This window comes from Argopecten irradians, chromosome 10 (genome assembly GCF_041381155.1).
Source record: "Argopecten irradians isolate NY chromosome 10, Ai_NY, whole genome shotgun sequence".
Taxonomy (NCBI): Eukaryota; Metazoa; Mollusca; class Bivalvia; order Pectinida; family Pectinidae; genus Argopecten; species Argopecten irradians.
Genome location: NC_091143.1, coordinates 81,608 through 98,278, shown reverse-complemented (window position 1 = coordinate 98,278; position 16,671 = coordinate 81,608). Strand labels below are relative to the sequence as shown.

Below are 16,671 nucleotides of genomic sequence, written 5' to 3'. Positions count from 1 at the left end.
TATAATGTATTTCATAGCTCAATACACGTAGATATCATATACATATTTTTATTTTATTTATTTATTTATTTATTTATTTATTATTATTTTTTTTTTGTGTAAAAACTTCCTGTGTCGACATGTGTTATTTAAACAATCTTCAACAGTACATTTATTGGTTATATAGATAATCATTATTGGTATCATATAAGGATCGAAATTGACAAAAATTCGCAAAGAATTGGAGCAACTATCAGAAATATTAAACATGCATATAGTGTGTTACACTTGTTATATATTATGTACGAACAGTATATTTTACTGTAAATATGACATTATACAACAATTACATGATAGTTCGTCTAACTTACCTGTGGACAGATATTTTGAGAAGTGACGTGTGCTAGTTGACAGGTCACTAAACACCTTTCTTACATAACTCGTTAGCCCCCTAATTAGCCAGAGTTGACCACGCGTTTTATACTGCAGTATACAGGTGAAGAGATTAACGCAGCACGACATTGGCTATTCAGAAGCATTCTGATTTTGATACTTGATATCTGCTATTTGGATTAGACATCTTCAGTCTCATTTTTTATTGTCTGACCCGTGCATGATTTATTTTTCAAGTAAAGACACTAATGAATGACCTTGAGCGAAATATCAACAAGTTGTCGGATGCACTGTAGAAGATTCTATATGAAAGCTGAATGTATCAAAAACAAATTGATCAAAAAATATCACGTCTGCTAAATATTTTGCCCTTAAGGTCAAAAAACCTTTTTTACCGTTAAGGTAAAAAAACTTTTTTAACCTTAAGGTAACTAAATCTTTTGGCCTTAAGGTCAAAAAACCTTTTTTACCTTAAGGTCAAAAATCTTTTAAACATAAGGTAAGTTAATCTTTTGCCCTTAAGGTCAAAAATCTTTGGCCCTTAAGGTCAAAAAACTTTTTTGCTGTTAAGGTAAAAAATCTTTTTTAACCTTATAAGGTAACTAAATTTTTTGGCCTTAAGGTCAAATACGTTTTTGCTGTTAAGGTCAATAAATCTTTTGCCCTTAAGGTCAAAAAACTTTTTTAACCTTAAGGTCAAAAACCTTTTAACCATAAGGTAAATAAATCTTTTGCCCTAAGGTAAATAAATATTTGGCCCTAATAAGGTCAAAAAACTTTTTTAACCTTAAAGGGACAATTCAGTCTAAGAGAACATTAAAATTTGTACATATATCGAAAAAAACCAAGTTCTTAGGCCAAAAAAAATTAATTCTTAGTTTCTTAGGCCCCGCCGCGTCGACATTTACCCCCCGCACCAATGTTTTTTATGCGCCATAACTTAGAAATTAAAATCCAGACCGCCGCATCGAACGAACCCCAAATTTCCATTCGAACTTGCCCGAAATTTCCATTCGAAAACACACCCGGAAATTGGCTCCAATTTTAGTATGCACCTTTCATTTCCGGTAAAAAATGGCTGCCGATGTCAGCATTTGCTCAAAACGGAATGTTTCCTCCCAGGATTATGTATTTTCAACTGGTTTTCTTTTGATATAGTGATGATTGACATATTTAAAAGCTATTCTTAAAGACTGAGTAAGAATTTACATTTTCTACACGTGTTTTCATTGATTTTCATGTCCTTCAAGTGAGAAAAAAATAAAATGTTATCTGCCGCATTTGTTTTCAGAGGAATACAAAATATTCCCGCCGCCTGCACTGACTTTTTAAAAAAGTGGCCTGAGAAACTAACAATTAATTTTTTTTTGCCTTATGGATATAAGATCAGTCGGTTTTCCCTTGATATGCCAGAAAAGTCCATAGTGGTGAAATGCGTGTGAAAGTTCAAACTCGCTCACGTCCGCCATTACACATTGTGGTTGAACATCTTGTATGCCGAACCCTGTCCCTTGCTCGTAGAGTAATGCAACTTTTGTCTAGAACTGCTCAAATCGCCCTGAAAGTAGTGTGTTTACCTTATTAGGTGAATTGTCTTGCCTATATATCATTGTATCACCTCAACAAGGGCTATGTAGTTCATTTGTTTAGCGTTCGTGACTTTGGCTCGGGTATGGGTACAGCGTACATATTGTACCTGCTTAATCGTAATGATCAACGATTTGTAATAACAACGGTATCAATTAAAATACTAAACAATGACGTGGAATTTGTCAATATTTCATGATATATGTTTCATAAGAAATGTAGAACAATACATTTATACCATATTTTGCTTCTTGGTTATATCTAGAATTAGCCTGAGTAAAAAAAAGTCTTTTTACCTGAAGGTTAAATAACAGTTTGGACTATTTTATACTTTAGACTATGATAAAAAAAATTCACCATTTCCCTTCAAAATATGAAAAATACTATAAGATTCTTGGTTTTTTGAAACATTGAAACCTCATTGTCAATCGCTGCTTCTGTAAATTGAAGAAACACCTGATCTAAAAATGACTCTTCCTTCCCCTTAATGAAATTCATACTAAATCTGACCTTTCCCAGCAAGTGGTATGTCAACCACAGGTGTTCGTTTCTAACATAAGTATAACGTAGTATAATACTGGGTCAAGGTCTATAACTCGGCTGGTCATATAACACTACCCAATTTCAGAAAAAGAATGATTATTAACCAACCGTATAGGATATTACAATAGGAATACTTTCAATCGACAGCCAGATAATTTATCTTTAATTTGGTATATGATACAATATAAATCATGCAGTATAAATGTCACTAGGTATCCAGAAACATTGGAAAACAGCCAGATTTCAACTCGTCGGACACTGGTGTCCTCCGATGAACACGCCAGGGCTCTAATGGGTAGCTCAAAAACCACAGGCGTCTGCTTCTTGTTTGATGAAAATATAATAACCTACCCCTACTATATGTTCATATATTATGATATTAGAACATATATGATATAGTAGGGGTAGGGCATTGTATTTTTCCAAAACCAGATGCAGACGCCTGTGCTGAAAAACCAATGCATGTCAACACTTCAGCGTCAAAAGAATGAAAGTTTAGTAGAAAACAAACTTACCGGTTAGTAAGTCCATGTCTAAATACCATCCATTTGCCTAACGTAGCCCTTTGAAATTTCAGATTGAAAAATTTAAGTCTCTAGCCGCCATGTAAGTATGTGAGCAGTAGATTTGTTTTCTCTGCGTTGATTGGCTCTCGAAAATTAATTGACCAATCAACGCCGAGAAAACAAATGTAGGCTACTACACACATATCAACATGGCGGCTAGAGACACAAAGTTTTTCAATCGGAAATTTCAAAGGGCTGTATTGAGCAAATGGATGGTATATTAATAAACACTAACATACAGGTAAGTTTTTTTTACCAAACTTTAATTCCTATGAAGCTGAAATGTTGACATGCAGTGGTTTTTGAGCTACCCATTAGAGCCCTGGCGTGTGGTGGTGGCTATATCTTGTATCCCGTGCCGCGCCCGCGCCGGGACCCGCGCCGGGACCCGCGCGGAGCTTTGGTTATTTTCAGTTTTCTCCTTAAATTGAACAGTCGGGCAAGGATGGCTGAAGTCGGTAAAAATGGTGTGAATGTATCCAGTATAATTTCTTATGAAACGGAAAAATAAAATCTCTCGTCAAAATCTGAATGTATCCAGAAATTAATTTAAAGTATGGAAATTCTAAAACGTCCTCCCGGCTCACTATGTCCGTGGTCACTGTGGGTACCCGTACACCGGATATTGGTATCGACGAGGCGGTGATCGGTCACAACAAGGGGAAGTTTTGCAATATTTCACAGTTTTAATGTAATTAATGTATCTGTAACTATTGTCCAGTTCAAGCTTATTATATATCGCGTCCGTATGCGGTCTGTCAGCCCCCAGCGCCATACATTTATTGAGGAATAGACAGGAATCCAGGGTCACATGCAGAGGGGTACCGCAGTGAGAAAGGCGGTTCAAAATAAATCACTTATATGGATATTAATTGCTTTCCTGATTACAGAATTCATTTTCTATGGCTAATTCACAACATAAGTCTCAACATAATTCTCACGTCAGTTGTTTGTAAAACACTAGAAACTCTAATAAGGGATCATATAGTAACATTTATGAGGAAAAACAAGTACTTCTCCAACAAACAATACGGTTTCTTATCAGGTAGATCAACAACATTAAAACTTTTAGAAGTTTTGGATAAATGGACAACTGCTTTAGATAAAGGTGACGTAGTCGATTGTATATACATGGATTATCAGAAAGCTTTTGATACAGTTCCGCACAACCGTTTACTGAATAAATTAAACTCATATAATTTCAACCAGCAGATGAAAACTTGGATTTCATCTTTTTTGAAAGGAAGACATCAAATGGTAACAGTGAATGGCAAAAATTCCGAATGGTCAAGTGTAACATCAGGAATTCCACAAGGATCGGTTCTTGGACCCTTATTATTTGTGATATTTGTTAATGATCTTCCAGATATAGTGCAGTCAGACGTATACTTATTTGCGGATGATACTAAAATATTCAAGGCTATCCGTGGCAAAGATGATGCTTTAGATCTGCAAAGTGATTTAGATACAATGTCGAAATGGAGTGAAACGTGGCTTCTAAAAATGCACCCAGATAAATGCAAACACATGAGGATACACAAACAGAGAACAAGAAACCAACGTGAGGAAATTATACAATACCAGCTCAATGGAAAAACACTGCAACATATAGACCAAGAAAAAGATATAGGAGTAGTTATAGATTCCACGTTAAGCTTCGACACCCATATATCAGAGAAAGTAAAAAAAGCCAATTCCATGTTTGGACTTTTGAGAAGAACTTTTCAGTTTTTAGACATCAAATCATTTATTCCGCTATATAAATGCTTAGTTCGGTCTCATTTGGACTATGCTTGCCCCGTATGGGCGCCTTACCTACAGAAGCATATAGAAATGATAGAAAGTGTCCAAAGAAGAGCGACAAAATGTCTACCAGGAATGTCACATCTAGCATACAGTCAAAGGCTGGAGAAACTGAAATTACCAACATTGGCATATAGAAGAATACGAGGAGACATGATAGAACTCTTCAAAATTTTAGATGGAATATATGACTCCGAATGTTGTAACATTTTATCTTTATGGAAAGATGCAACGGACCGCGAGAGCAGCAGGGGGCATAGGAGGAAGCTATTCCATACAAGATCAAACTATGAGATTAGGAGAAACTTTTTTTCACTAAGAACTACTAAGATATGGAACGATCTACCAGAGAATGTAGTGATGGCGCCAAATATAAACTCCTTCAAAAATGCGTTAGACAAACATTGGAAAGAACAAGAACTCTTATACAACTACAAAGCCTTTATACATCATTAATTTATTATTATTACCGGATAAAAATGTATTAACTGTAAACTCTATATTTTGTCTGAGTCTGGTATAGAGGACTTTACATATAAGTCCTGAACCAGAAATAAACTTATCTTATCTTATCTTATAAGAAAGCAACTCACACCCCGATGGCTAATTTTCAGGTCATGAAGATTACAAAATGAATCAGTGAAAATCACATTGTGTACGGGCACTTGCTTGTTGTTAAAAATCAAGTGTACGGGGGCTCGGATGTTGATTGTACGGCAGCTTGGTTGAGGATTGTACGACGAATTGGTTGAGGAATTGAGAAACGTAGCTTTATAAGCCAAATATTCCTTTCTAGATAGCAATATATATAGCGTTCTATACGATTTTGATCAATTCAGGCAAAAACTGTTCTTTTCAATTAATTAATTTTGAGTTTGGGCACCTAAAAGTATTAAAGTATTAAAACATTATCTGTAGATAAAATAAATAACTGCAAATGATAAACAATAAATCTGACAAATAAGGATAGGATGCAAAATTAAAACGGAAAATGTAAGAAACGGAATCATATCAGTAAAGGATGACATCTGGACAGTGTGCATTAAACTGAAGTTCCGTGCTGTATTCTCGAATTATAGAGTTCATCGGTTTGTCATCAAACACGACCTCATTGCAAAATACATCGTCAATATTTAAATCTGTAATGACGAGTTTTGCAGCTGCTGAGGGTCACAGACTTTCCATCAAACATTGCACCGTATATATCATTAAATATTACAATTAACTATGCTAAAATATACTACTCACCTTCATTGTGTTTGGAGCATTGTGGAAAATACCTGATTGGAGTTTTTTCTTGTACAAACGCGATGTCAAAACAAAGCTATAACAAATTATATGTATTCGTAGTCATGGTTTACAGTTCAAAAGTAAAATTACTTGAATCTTACCAGATGAAATTATATATCTAATCGAAATCGGCGCTATATGCTTGTCTAATTCAAATACATTCCTTCCTCAAAATGATCCCATCCGTTAAAGAATTTAACAAAATTGTCAGCAACAAACAAACTGATATTGTATACAGAAACTACAGACCAACCAACATCCATCATCTTCGTCTGGTAGGGCTACTATTCCATTGACATCTTAACATGAGATCTACGAAGACATAGGCGTCGAAAGAAAGCTTTGCATCTGTCTTTTGGACGATTAGACACTATCTGTTTTAAATTTATTGTGAAGATTGTCATTTTAATGATGCCAAGCCCCCGTACACAATTTTTATCACATAAAGTAAGTCCCCGTACACCAGTTTAGCAAGTCCCCGTACACAAACTAAATTTTGAGTCGTCTTGTGGAAACATCCACGGCCACGACAGTATGAAATTAACCTAAACATAAACTTCCCTATCATAACCCGTCTATACAACCCGAAAATGGTAACATGGAACAATCTAGTTATTCAATATCATCAACAGTTGTTCACAGTCGTTTTCATTGTGGTACCCCCTTACAGGTGACCCTGGATTCCTGTCTATTCTTCAATGAATATATGTCGATGGGGGTTGACAGATCGCATACGGACACGATATATAATAAGCTTGAACTGACCAATAGTTACAGATACATTAATTACATTAAAACTGTGAAAATATTGCAAAACTGGTGTACGGATACCCACAGTGGTGGTTACATTTCCCAGAGCTCAATCTACGATCATTATTCGTGGGTCCTTTTCAATGGTTTTTGTGAAAACCATGGGTCCCACAGTGTTATAGATACCAATTCCCAGAAATTTCATGGGTCCTTTTAAAATTCTGTGAGTACAGGACTCGGGATGCGCATGTAGATTTATCATTGATTTCCATGCAGCCTTGCTTTCAATGCTTTCAAATTTTCTTTACTTTAATGGTCAGAACTGGGAAACTAAGCAGAACTTGGCCGTCGTATTAATACAGTATGTGAGAACTTTTGGAAGGCCAATGAACGCATTTAGACTGGTTTTCTTTGCCCGACTATTCACTTAAATGACAGCATACATTAAAATAATATTTTGCACAATTAGTCTTTGTGGTAATCTGTATCATTCCGTGTAAGTTATGTTATTTGAGATGATTCGAAATTTTGTAATATCGTTTCAAGGTTTTTTGCAGATTATTTCAAAAGTAAGCTTTTATTGTAATAATTCAATTGTTATAATTCCAACAACAAGTAAACCTAGCTGATTAGAAATGTGTATATTCTAACATAAAGTACAATTCTTTTGATAACAAATTCTCCCTTTTTTGTAACCGTGTCTACTAGCGTGGGCCTCGCCGATCTCATTTGTTTACCCGAGCCCGCGCCCGTGCTAAGGGCAGACAACTCGAGGTCTATACTATCAAGCTTTTAGTTAGAATAGAACATACATTTAACCATTCTTTTGGGAATGTTACCGGGTTCTAGATCTACGACAGGGACACAGTTCTACAAGGAGCCCATATATTTTCTTTCCGAATTTACTATTTTAGATTTTCTAATGAACCTATTCTATAACTAGTAACTAGATTTTCTACTATAACAATATACTTATATTAAAACGTTACCTCTTTAATACAAACTATTTACTTTATTTCTAGAAAGCTTTTATTGTAATAATTGTTATAATTCCAACATCAAGTAAACCAAGCTGATTACAAATGTGTATATTTCAACATAAAGTACAAATCTTTTCATAACAAATTCTGTCTTTTTTGTAACCCTGTCTACTAGCGCGGGCCTCGCCGATCTCATTTGTTTACCTGCGCCTGTGCCCGCGCTTAGGGTAGACAACTCTATTGACCTTATACACTGAGCTAGCTATATTTATACAATTGCTTTTCTAAATCTCTTGTAAATAACAACATCTCTAGATATGAATTACCTATATGGATATGTATTAAATAAATAATACATTACCAATTATGTATATATTTTTTATTCATGTGTAACATACATGTATAATTATACTTTTTCAAATATTTTAAAACAGTTTTGAAAAATGGTAATTGGGATTATGCGTTAAGATTGAAACCAACTTCAGCATCAGCAGCACAGATCCATCATACAAGTGAGGACCATTGGGTAGTGTCAGTTCAAGAGGAAGATGGTAGTGAGGTATATATACTTCAATACTTGATCGCTTGATAGGTATAACTAGTTAGGCAGAAGGATCATTTGTCAGCATCATTAGAAATTCGGTTAACATCTACTGATGGGTAAAATAGGAAAATGTTACAAGCAATTTTACCATGTGTACAACAACAGACAAACAGGGATGGCCAAATTTGTCATTGTGCCATTTGTCTGTTTTTTGCAGAATAACCGCTAGTGTCATGCTTTGCTGTCTTGTAATTCTCCTGTGTATAGTTACATATATTTCTTTTATCCAATGTTCTGTATTATTCTGTATTATGCAGTTTGTTTATGAAACTCAACGCTTGAGCGCGGGGTAAACAAATGACACTTGACAAACTGAAATCGGCGATTTATAAAGTTCCGAGTCATCTCATGTTACGTAACTTACACGGAATAACATATAACTCAAAGAATACATGTACAAGAAATTGTTGTAATGTAGACTGTCGTTGAAGAGAAAAATGAAAAAATAACCAAAGCTCGGCGCGGTTCCCCGGGTGGGCGTGGCACGGGATACAAGATTTAGCCACCACCCTGGCTGTTTTCCGATGTTTCTGGATACCTAGTGACATTTATACGGCATGATTTATATTGTATCATATACCAAATTAAAGATAAATTATCTGGCTGTCGATTGAGAGTATTCCTATTGTAATATCCTATACGGTTGGTTAATAATCATTCTTTTTCTGAAATTGGGTAGTGTTATATGACCGGCCGAGTTATAGATCTTGACCCAGTATTATACTTATACTTATATTAGAAATGAACACCTGTGTGTCAACATTTGTGACATCACACATAATGACAAAAAATATTTTTTGCCCTTAAGGCCATTCCAATTTAATGTCTCGTTCGTTGGATTTCCCGCTCCTATTTTCCGAAAATGAAATAAAAATAAAATGATTTTTTTACCGCTCCTCATTTTTTTTTGTCCAGGAATCTGACGAACCCGGGCAAATGTTCATAGGGTTCAATTTTACTAGTCACCATTTCCTGGTCACTCAGATGTTTGAATTATTCGTACATTGTGTCTTCAAACCCGCAAGCGTCTTGCAAACCTTTACAACAGCAGAAATGTCAAGTTTTTCCGCCACCACGTGCAGAGTGGTACTGTGAGGTAGAGACTGAGGGACGCATACTTTTTAATAGGATGTGTCCCGATTTCAGTCTGTTTTTGCCGATGTCTGCAACTCTTTTAAAAGACTTTGCGTTCGATCTCACTCTAAAAATGGCGACCATGACAGGTGATTTGACTGGCCGACTTACGAACGAATAACGGTAATCAAGCATGTCCATTATTTGAAGGTAATCTCTAGCCTAATTAATTAACACATCAGTTGCATTATATCTTAAGACCTGGCCAGTGTGAATTTTGACACGTGGCCCACATAGTTTGCATTTGCAAACATGTTTTGACTGCATGACTTACTAACAGCTAGCTAGGTGACGATTCGTCTACTATTCGGTCAAATTAACATGAGTAGTAAATTACACATTTTACTGAGATCCAAACTCAGTGTTACTAACTTTCTACGACAATATAACATACAATTGCCTTCATTTTTGTGTTGATAGGTTATATGTATGTTTGCGTTTCATGAGAAAATCAATAATAAACAGTCAGTTCCATACAATATTATGTGACAACTAAGAAAGAATGTACATGTCAGATGAGGTTATATTGGTTTAAAATATTTTCCATTAATGCTAATCCCTGATTGTTTCTATAAGTTTGTTGGTTTTTGCTGATAGCTCTGTCAACAGCAAATTAATTATTGAAATTATTGACAAAAAGTTCAACTTTGATACAGTTATGAATGTTGAAAACACTGAAGAAAACAGCAAAACTCATACTTTAACATAAAAACTCTGTTATTTAATAGTAATTGTTATTTCAAGAAATAAACATAAAAGTCTAATAAAAAAATACTGTGAAAATATTCACTCGCTCCAATTTTTTCCGCTTTCAAAATATTTCTAGAATAAAAAAATTTCGCTCGCTCGCTCCTATTTTAAAATCCCAAAATCCGAAGAACAAGAAATCAAATTGGAATGGCCTAAGGTTAAAAGATTTGACGTTAAGCTCAAAAGATTTGCTATTATCTAAAGATTTGTTTACAACAACTTAAGGTTATAAAAAATATGGACATAATGTCAAATAAACGCTTTTGCCATTATGTTACCTATCCGATTTTTTAACCTTAAGGGCAAAAGATTTATTTATCTTAAGGGAAAAAACGTTTTTTGACCTTAAGGGCAAAAGATTTATTTACCTTAAGGGCAAAAACGTTTTTTTGACCTTAAGGGTTAAAGATTTAGTTACCTTAAGGTTAAAAAACTTTTTTTAACCTTAAGGGCAAAAACGTTTTTTGACCTTAAGGGCAAAAGATTTATTTATCTTAAGGGCAAAAAATTTATTTACCTTAAGGGCAAAAACGTTTGGTTAGGTCATCTGACCCGAAGGGTCAGGATGACCTATAGTCATCATGTTTCGTCCGTCGTCGTCCGCCGTGCGCCGTCCGCCGTGCGCCGTGCGTTAACTTTTCACATTTTGAACTTCTTCTCAAGTTCTACCGGTGCGATTTGGCTGAAACTTGCATGAAATGATCCTGACATGGTCCCGACAAAGTGTTGTTATTTTTCGGGTCGATCCGAAATCCAAGATGGCCGCCACAGCCGCCATCTTGAAAACACATTTTGAACTTCTTCTCAAGTTCTACCGGTGCGATTTGGCTGAAACTTGCATGAAATGATCCTGACATGGTCCCGACAAAGTGTTGTTATTTTTCAGGTTGATCCGAAATCCAAGATGGCCGCCACAGCCGCCATCTTGAAAACACATTTTGAACTTCTTCTCAAGTTCTACCGGTGCGATTTGGCTGAAACTTGCATGAAATGATCCTGACATGGTCCCGACAAAGTGTTGTTATTTTTCGGGTCGATCCGAAATCCAAGATGGCCGCCACAGTCGCCATCTTGAAAACACATTTTGAACTTCTTCTCAAGTTCTACCAGTGCGATTTGGCTGAAAATTGCATGAAATGATCCTGACATGGTCCCGACAAAGTGTTGTTATTTTTCGGGTCGATCCGAAATCCAAGATGGCCGCCACAGCCGCCATCTTGAAAACACATTTTGAACTTCTTCTCAAGTTCTACCGGTGCGATTTGGCTGAAACTTGCATGAAATGATCCTGACATGGTCCCGACAAAGTGTTGTTATTTTTCGGGTCGATCCGAAATCCAAGATGGCCGCCACAGTCGCCATCTTGAAAACACATTTTGAACTTCTTCTCAAGTTCTACCAGTGCAATTTGGCTGAAAATTGCATGAAATGATCCTGACATGGTCCCGACAAAGTGTTGTTATTTTTCGGGTCGATCCGAAATCCAAGATGGCCGCCACAGCCGCCATCTTGAAAACACATTTTGAACTTCTTCTCAAGTTCTACCGGTGCGATTTGGCTGAAAATTGCATGAAATGATCCTGACATGGTCCCGACAAAGTGTTGTTATTTTTCGGGTCGATCCGAAATCCAAGATGGCCGCCACAGCCGCCATCTTGAAAACACATTTTGAACTTCTTCTCAAGTTCTACCAGTGCGATTTGGCTGAAAATTGCATGAAATGATCCTGACATGGTCCCGACAAAGTGTTGTTATTTTTCGGGTCGATCCGAAATCCAAGATGGCCGCCACAGCCGCCATCTTGAAAACACATTTTGAACTTCTTCTCAAGTTCTACCGGTGCGATTTGACTGAAACTTGCATGAAATGATCCTGACATGGTCCCGACAAAGTGTTGTTATTTTTTCGGGTCGATCCGAAATCCAAGATGGCCGCCACAGTCGCCATCTTGAAAACACATTTTGAACTTCTTCTCAAGTTCTACCAGTGCGATTTGGCTGAAAATTGCATGAAATGATCCTGACATGGTCCCGACAAAGTGTTGTTATTTTTCGGGTCGATCCGAAATCCAAGATGGCCGCCACAGTCGCCATCTTGAAAACACATTTTGAACTTCTTCTCAAGTTCTACCAGTGCGATTTGGCTGAAAATTGCATGAAATAATCCTGACATGGTCCCGACAAAGTGTTGTTATTTTTCGGGTCGATCCGAAATCCAAGATGGCCGCCACAGCCGCCATCTTGAAAACACATTTTGAACTTCTTCTCAAGTTCTACCGGTGCGATTTGACTGAAACTTGCATGAAATGATCCTGACATGGTCCCGACAAAGTGTTGTTATTTTTCGGGTCGATCCGAAATCCAAGATGGCCGCCACAGCCGCCATCTTGAAAACACATTTTGAACTTCTTCTCAAGTTCTACCGGTGCGATTTGGCTGAAACTTGCATGAAATGATCCTGACATGGGCCAGACAAAGTATTGTTACATCTCTGGTTGATCACAAATCGAAGATGGCTACCATGACACTATATCTAATTAATTTCCTATATGTTAAGGCCCTTGGGCCTCTTGTTTGAAATGAAATTTGTTGAAAGAAATTGAAAATGATCCTGACATGGTCCTGACAAAGTGACACCATATATAATTAATTTTACTATTGCCAAGGTAGTCAGATGACCGTTAAGGCCCTTTGGGCCTCTTGTTTATCTGCTATACCAAAAAGATTTATTTACCTTAAGGGCAAAAGATTTTTTGGAGATTTTCAATTTTCATCAGTTGTTTGGTGTTTTCATTGTTTTTTTTAACTTTTAAAGCACTTAAAAAATGTCATTTCCCTAAGTGTTTCATGTTGTTCAGTATGTGGACAAGTCCATTTTGTGATTAGGGGTATGAATAGCATAGTGACTTCTATAGATTAATTATTTGCCATTATGTACATTTAACCTTAAGGGCAAAAGATTTGACCTAAAGGGCAAAAAAGTTTTTTGACCTTAAGGTCAAATCTTTTGCCCTTAAGGTGAAATGTACATAATGGCAAAAAACATTTTTTGCCCTTAAGGTCAAAAGATTTGACCTTAAGTATTATGTGTATTTTATAACAAAACAGTGTGCCATACGTTTTTGCACTTAAGGTCAAAAGATTTAACCTTAAGGTAAAAAGATTTGACTTTTTACCTTAAGGGCAAAAAATTTGACCTTAAGTAATATATTTATTTTATGACATAATGTCGTGCCATAGTATCAAGTGGTTTTTTCTAGAGAATGTAGATATATTTGCCGCACATACTGACGGATAACCACTAGTTATATGCCAGATAAACTTGTACTTTATCTGTCAACAAGAGCACATGAATTTGTTCCACGTGACACCTGACGAGACTTTTTCTAACTTGACCCCAAATTTTAACCTTCTGATGAATATAACATCATTCAGTCCTGCTAAAAAGTGTCATCATATTGACTTGTGCACGTTTTTGCTCTCTCCTGATTATGATTGGCTGAAACTACACTTCCCGCCTTGATACAACCACAGGTTTACGATGCGCAAAAAAAAATACTAAAAAAAGTTTTTTTAGAGTTTTTTTTTTTGCGCGTCGTAAACCTGTGATACAACACGATATCCACCAGAAAATTCCGAACTATGCATTGTGACATCATCCTAGGTTGATATAAGATTCCAATGGCTCCAGGTCGTACCCAAATAAATGGACTATCAATGACGTCAAAAATCTATTGTGACGTCATTGTTCAGCGAGATGCGATGGAGCAGCAGGTTTTCTTGAATCAACATGGCCCTGCCATTATTTGTGTGTGCATTTTTGTCAGATTTTTCTAATAAGGCCCAAAAAAAATATGTATGTTTTAGGTACCCCTACCTATCCTAGTTTTTACTTCCGACCCTAGCTATTTTATCACACTTTTTCAAAGCAAAAATGTTGTGTGTGGAGTTTTCAACTTAAATTTTTAGGTCATCTGACCCGAAGGGTCGGGATGACCTATAGCCGTCATGTTTCGTCCGTCGTCGTCCGCGTCTGCCGTGCGCTGTCTGCTGTGCGTTAACTTTTCACATTTTGAACTTCTTCTCAAGTTCTACGAGTGCAATTTAGCTGAAACTTGCATGAAATGATCCTGACATGGTCCCGACAAAGTGTTGTTATTTTTCGGGTCGATCTGAAATCCAAGATGGCCCCCACAGCTGCCATCTTGAAAACACATTTTGAACTTCTTCTCAAGTTCTACTGGTGCAATTTGGCTGAAACTTGCATGAAATGATCCTGACATGGTCCTGACAAAGTGTTGTTATTTTTTGGGTTGATCCGAAATCCAAGATGGCCGCCACAGCCGCCATCTTGAAAACACATTTTGAACTTCTTCTCAAGTTCTACCAGTGGGAATTGGCAGAAACTTGCATGAAATGATCCTGACATGGTTCCGACAAAGTATTGTTACATCTTTGGTTGATCCTAAATCGAAGATGGCTACCATGACACTATATCTAATTAATTTCCTATATGTTAAGGCCCTTCTGCCTCTTGTTTGAAATAAAATTTGTTGAAAGAAATTGAAAATGATCCTGACATGGTCCTGACAAAGTGACACCATATATAATTAATTTTACTATTGCCAAGGTAGTCAGATGACCGTTAAGGCCCTTTGGGCCTCTTGTTACGCATGCTTTAAGTTTATCTTGATAAGTTCAATTATGAAACGATAAAAATGATACTCTACATGGTACAACATCGTATATAGTACCATGTAGAGAATCATTTTTAGCTCGATCACGCCATACCGTGGCGTCCGGCATCCGTCGTCCGGCTTCTGTCGTCCGTCAGTCCGTCAAGAATCGACTTCTTCTCCATAACCGCTGGTCGGATTTCAACAAAATTTGACTGGTAGCATCCTTATTGGCTACTAACTGAAAATTGTACGTATGATTGGGCTGACCCCCCAGGAGCCTCTCAGGGGCGGAGCAAAAAGGGGTCAATTTGGCTATTTCCATTGAAACGACTTCTTCTCTGAAAGTAAGCATGGGATAGCACCCAAAATGCAATGGTAGCATCCTTATAGGGTGGGGATTCAAAATTGTACAAATGATGGGGCTGACCCCCTAGGGGCATGAGGGGCGAGGTCAAAAGGGGTCAATTTGGCTATTTCCATATAAATGACTTCTTCTCTGCAACTAAGCACGGGATATATATATATAGCACCCATAATGCAATGGTAGCGTCCTTATAGGGTGAGGATTCAAAATTGTGCAAATGGTAGGGCTGACCCACAGGGAGCCTGAGGGGTGGGGGTCAAAAGTGGTCAATATGACTATTTCCGTATAAACGACTTCTTCTCTGTAACTAAACATGGGATTACGCTCATAATGCAATGGTAGCATCCTTATAAGGTGGGGATTCAAAATTGTGCAAATGATGGGGCTGATCCCCCGGGGGCCTGAGGGGTGGGGTCAAAAGGGGTCAGTTTGGCTATTTCCATTTAAACGACTTCTTCTCTGAAACTAAGCATGGGATAGCACCCATAATGCAATGGTAGCATCCTTATAGGGTGGGGATTCAAAATTGTACAAATGATGGGACTGATCCCCCCGGGGGCTGAGGGGCGGGGTCGAAAGGGAGCAATTTTTGCTGTTATCATATAAACGACTTCTTCTCTGCAACTCAGCATGGAAGAGCACTCATAATGCAATAGTAGCATCCTTATAGGATGGGGATTTAAAATTGTACAAAGTATAGGGCTGACACGGCTTGGACACGGGGCCAAATAAGGTCAATTAGGCTAATTTTTTTTCATACAAATTACTTCCTCTCTGAACCTTTGTATTGGATAGCATATTTGTATGGTATCTATAGCATCATTATATGGTTGTGTTTCAAAATTAAACAAATTTTGGAGTCAATTTTACTAATTTTTCTAATTGTACGAGTCTTTGTGATAAATTACAAAAAACAAAAACCAGGTGAGCGATACAGGCCCTCTGGGCCTCTTGTTATCGTTTTTTTTATCTAGATCTCTTAAACGTCCATGATTATGTAATCTGTAACTAATTCTCAGATCCCTGTGGTGTCAGTGTTGTTGTAGTAATTACGTTGTCATCTAGGGTCTGGGGTTGATTGGGTGTTTATTTAAAACATAATGTAACTAATGAAAATGTTATCATAATTAGCTAAAGATGGACATGGGTCAATATCTCAATAGCACACAATTTTCGTCCTCAATGTTTTTCTCTTAATCAAATATAATGCATGTAACAGAGACATAGATAATTTACTATCTAAATCTCTA

The 16,671-nt window shown here is 36.9% G+C and overlaps 1 protein-coding gene across 3 annotated transcripts in view; it reads right to left on the bottom strand.

Annotated features, from left to right (window-relative positions):
- Nucleotides 1–3,153, bottom strand: part of LOC138332851 (serine/threonine-protein phosphatase 6 catalytic subunit-like) — a 58,447-nt gene extending 55,294 nt beyond the window's left edge. For 2 of the 3 annotated variants that reach the window (XM_069280806.1, XM_069280805.1), the window contains exon 1: nt 3,018–3,141. The gene's annotated coding sequence lies outside the window, so the exon portion shown is untranslated. Of the gene's footprint in view, nt 1–3,017 lie in introns of all 3 variants that reach the window. The other variant, XM_069280803.1, reaches the window with a different exon arrangement.
- Nucleotides 3,154–16,671: the final 13,518 nt, after the last annotated feature.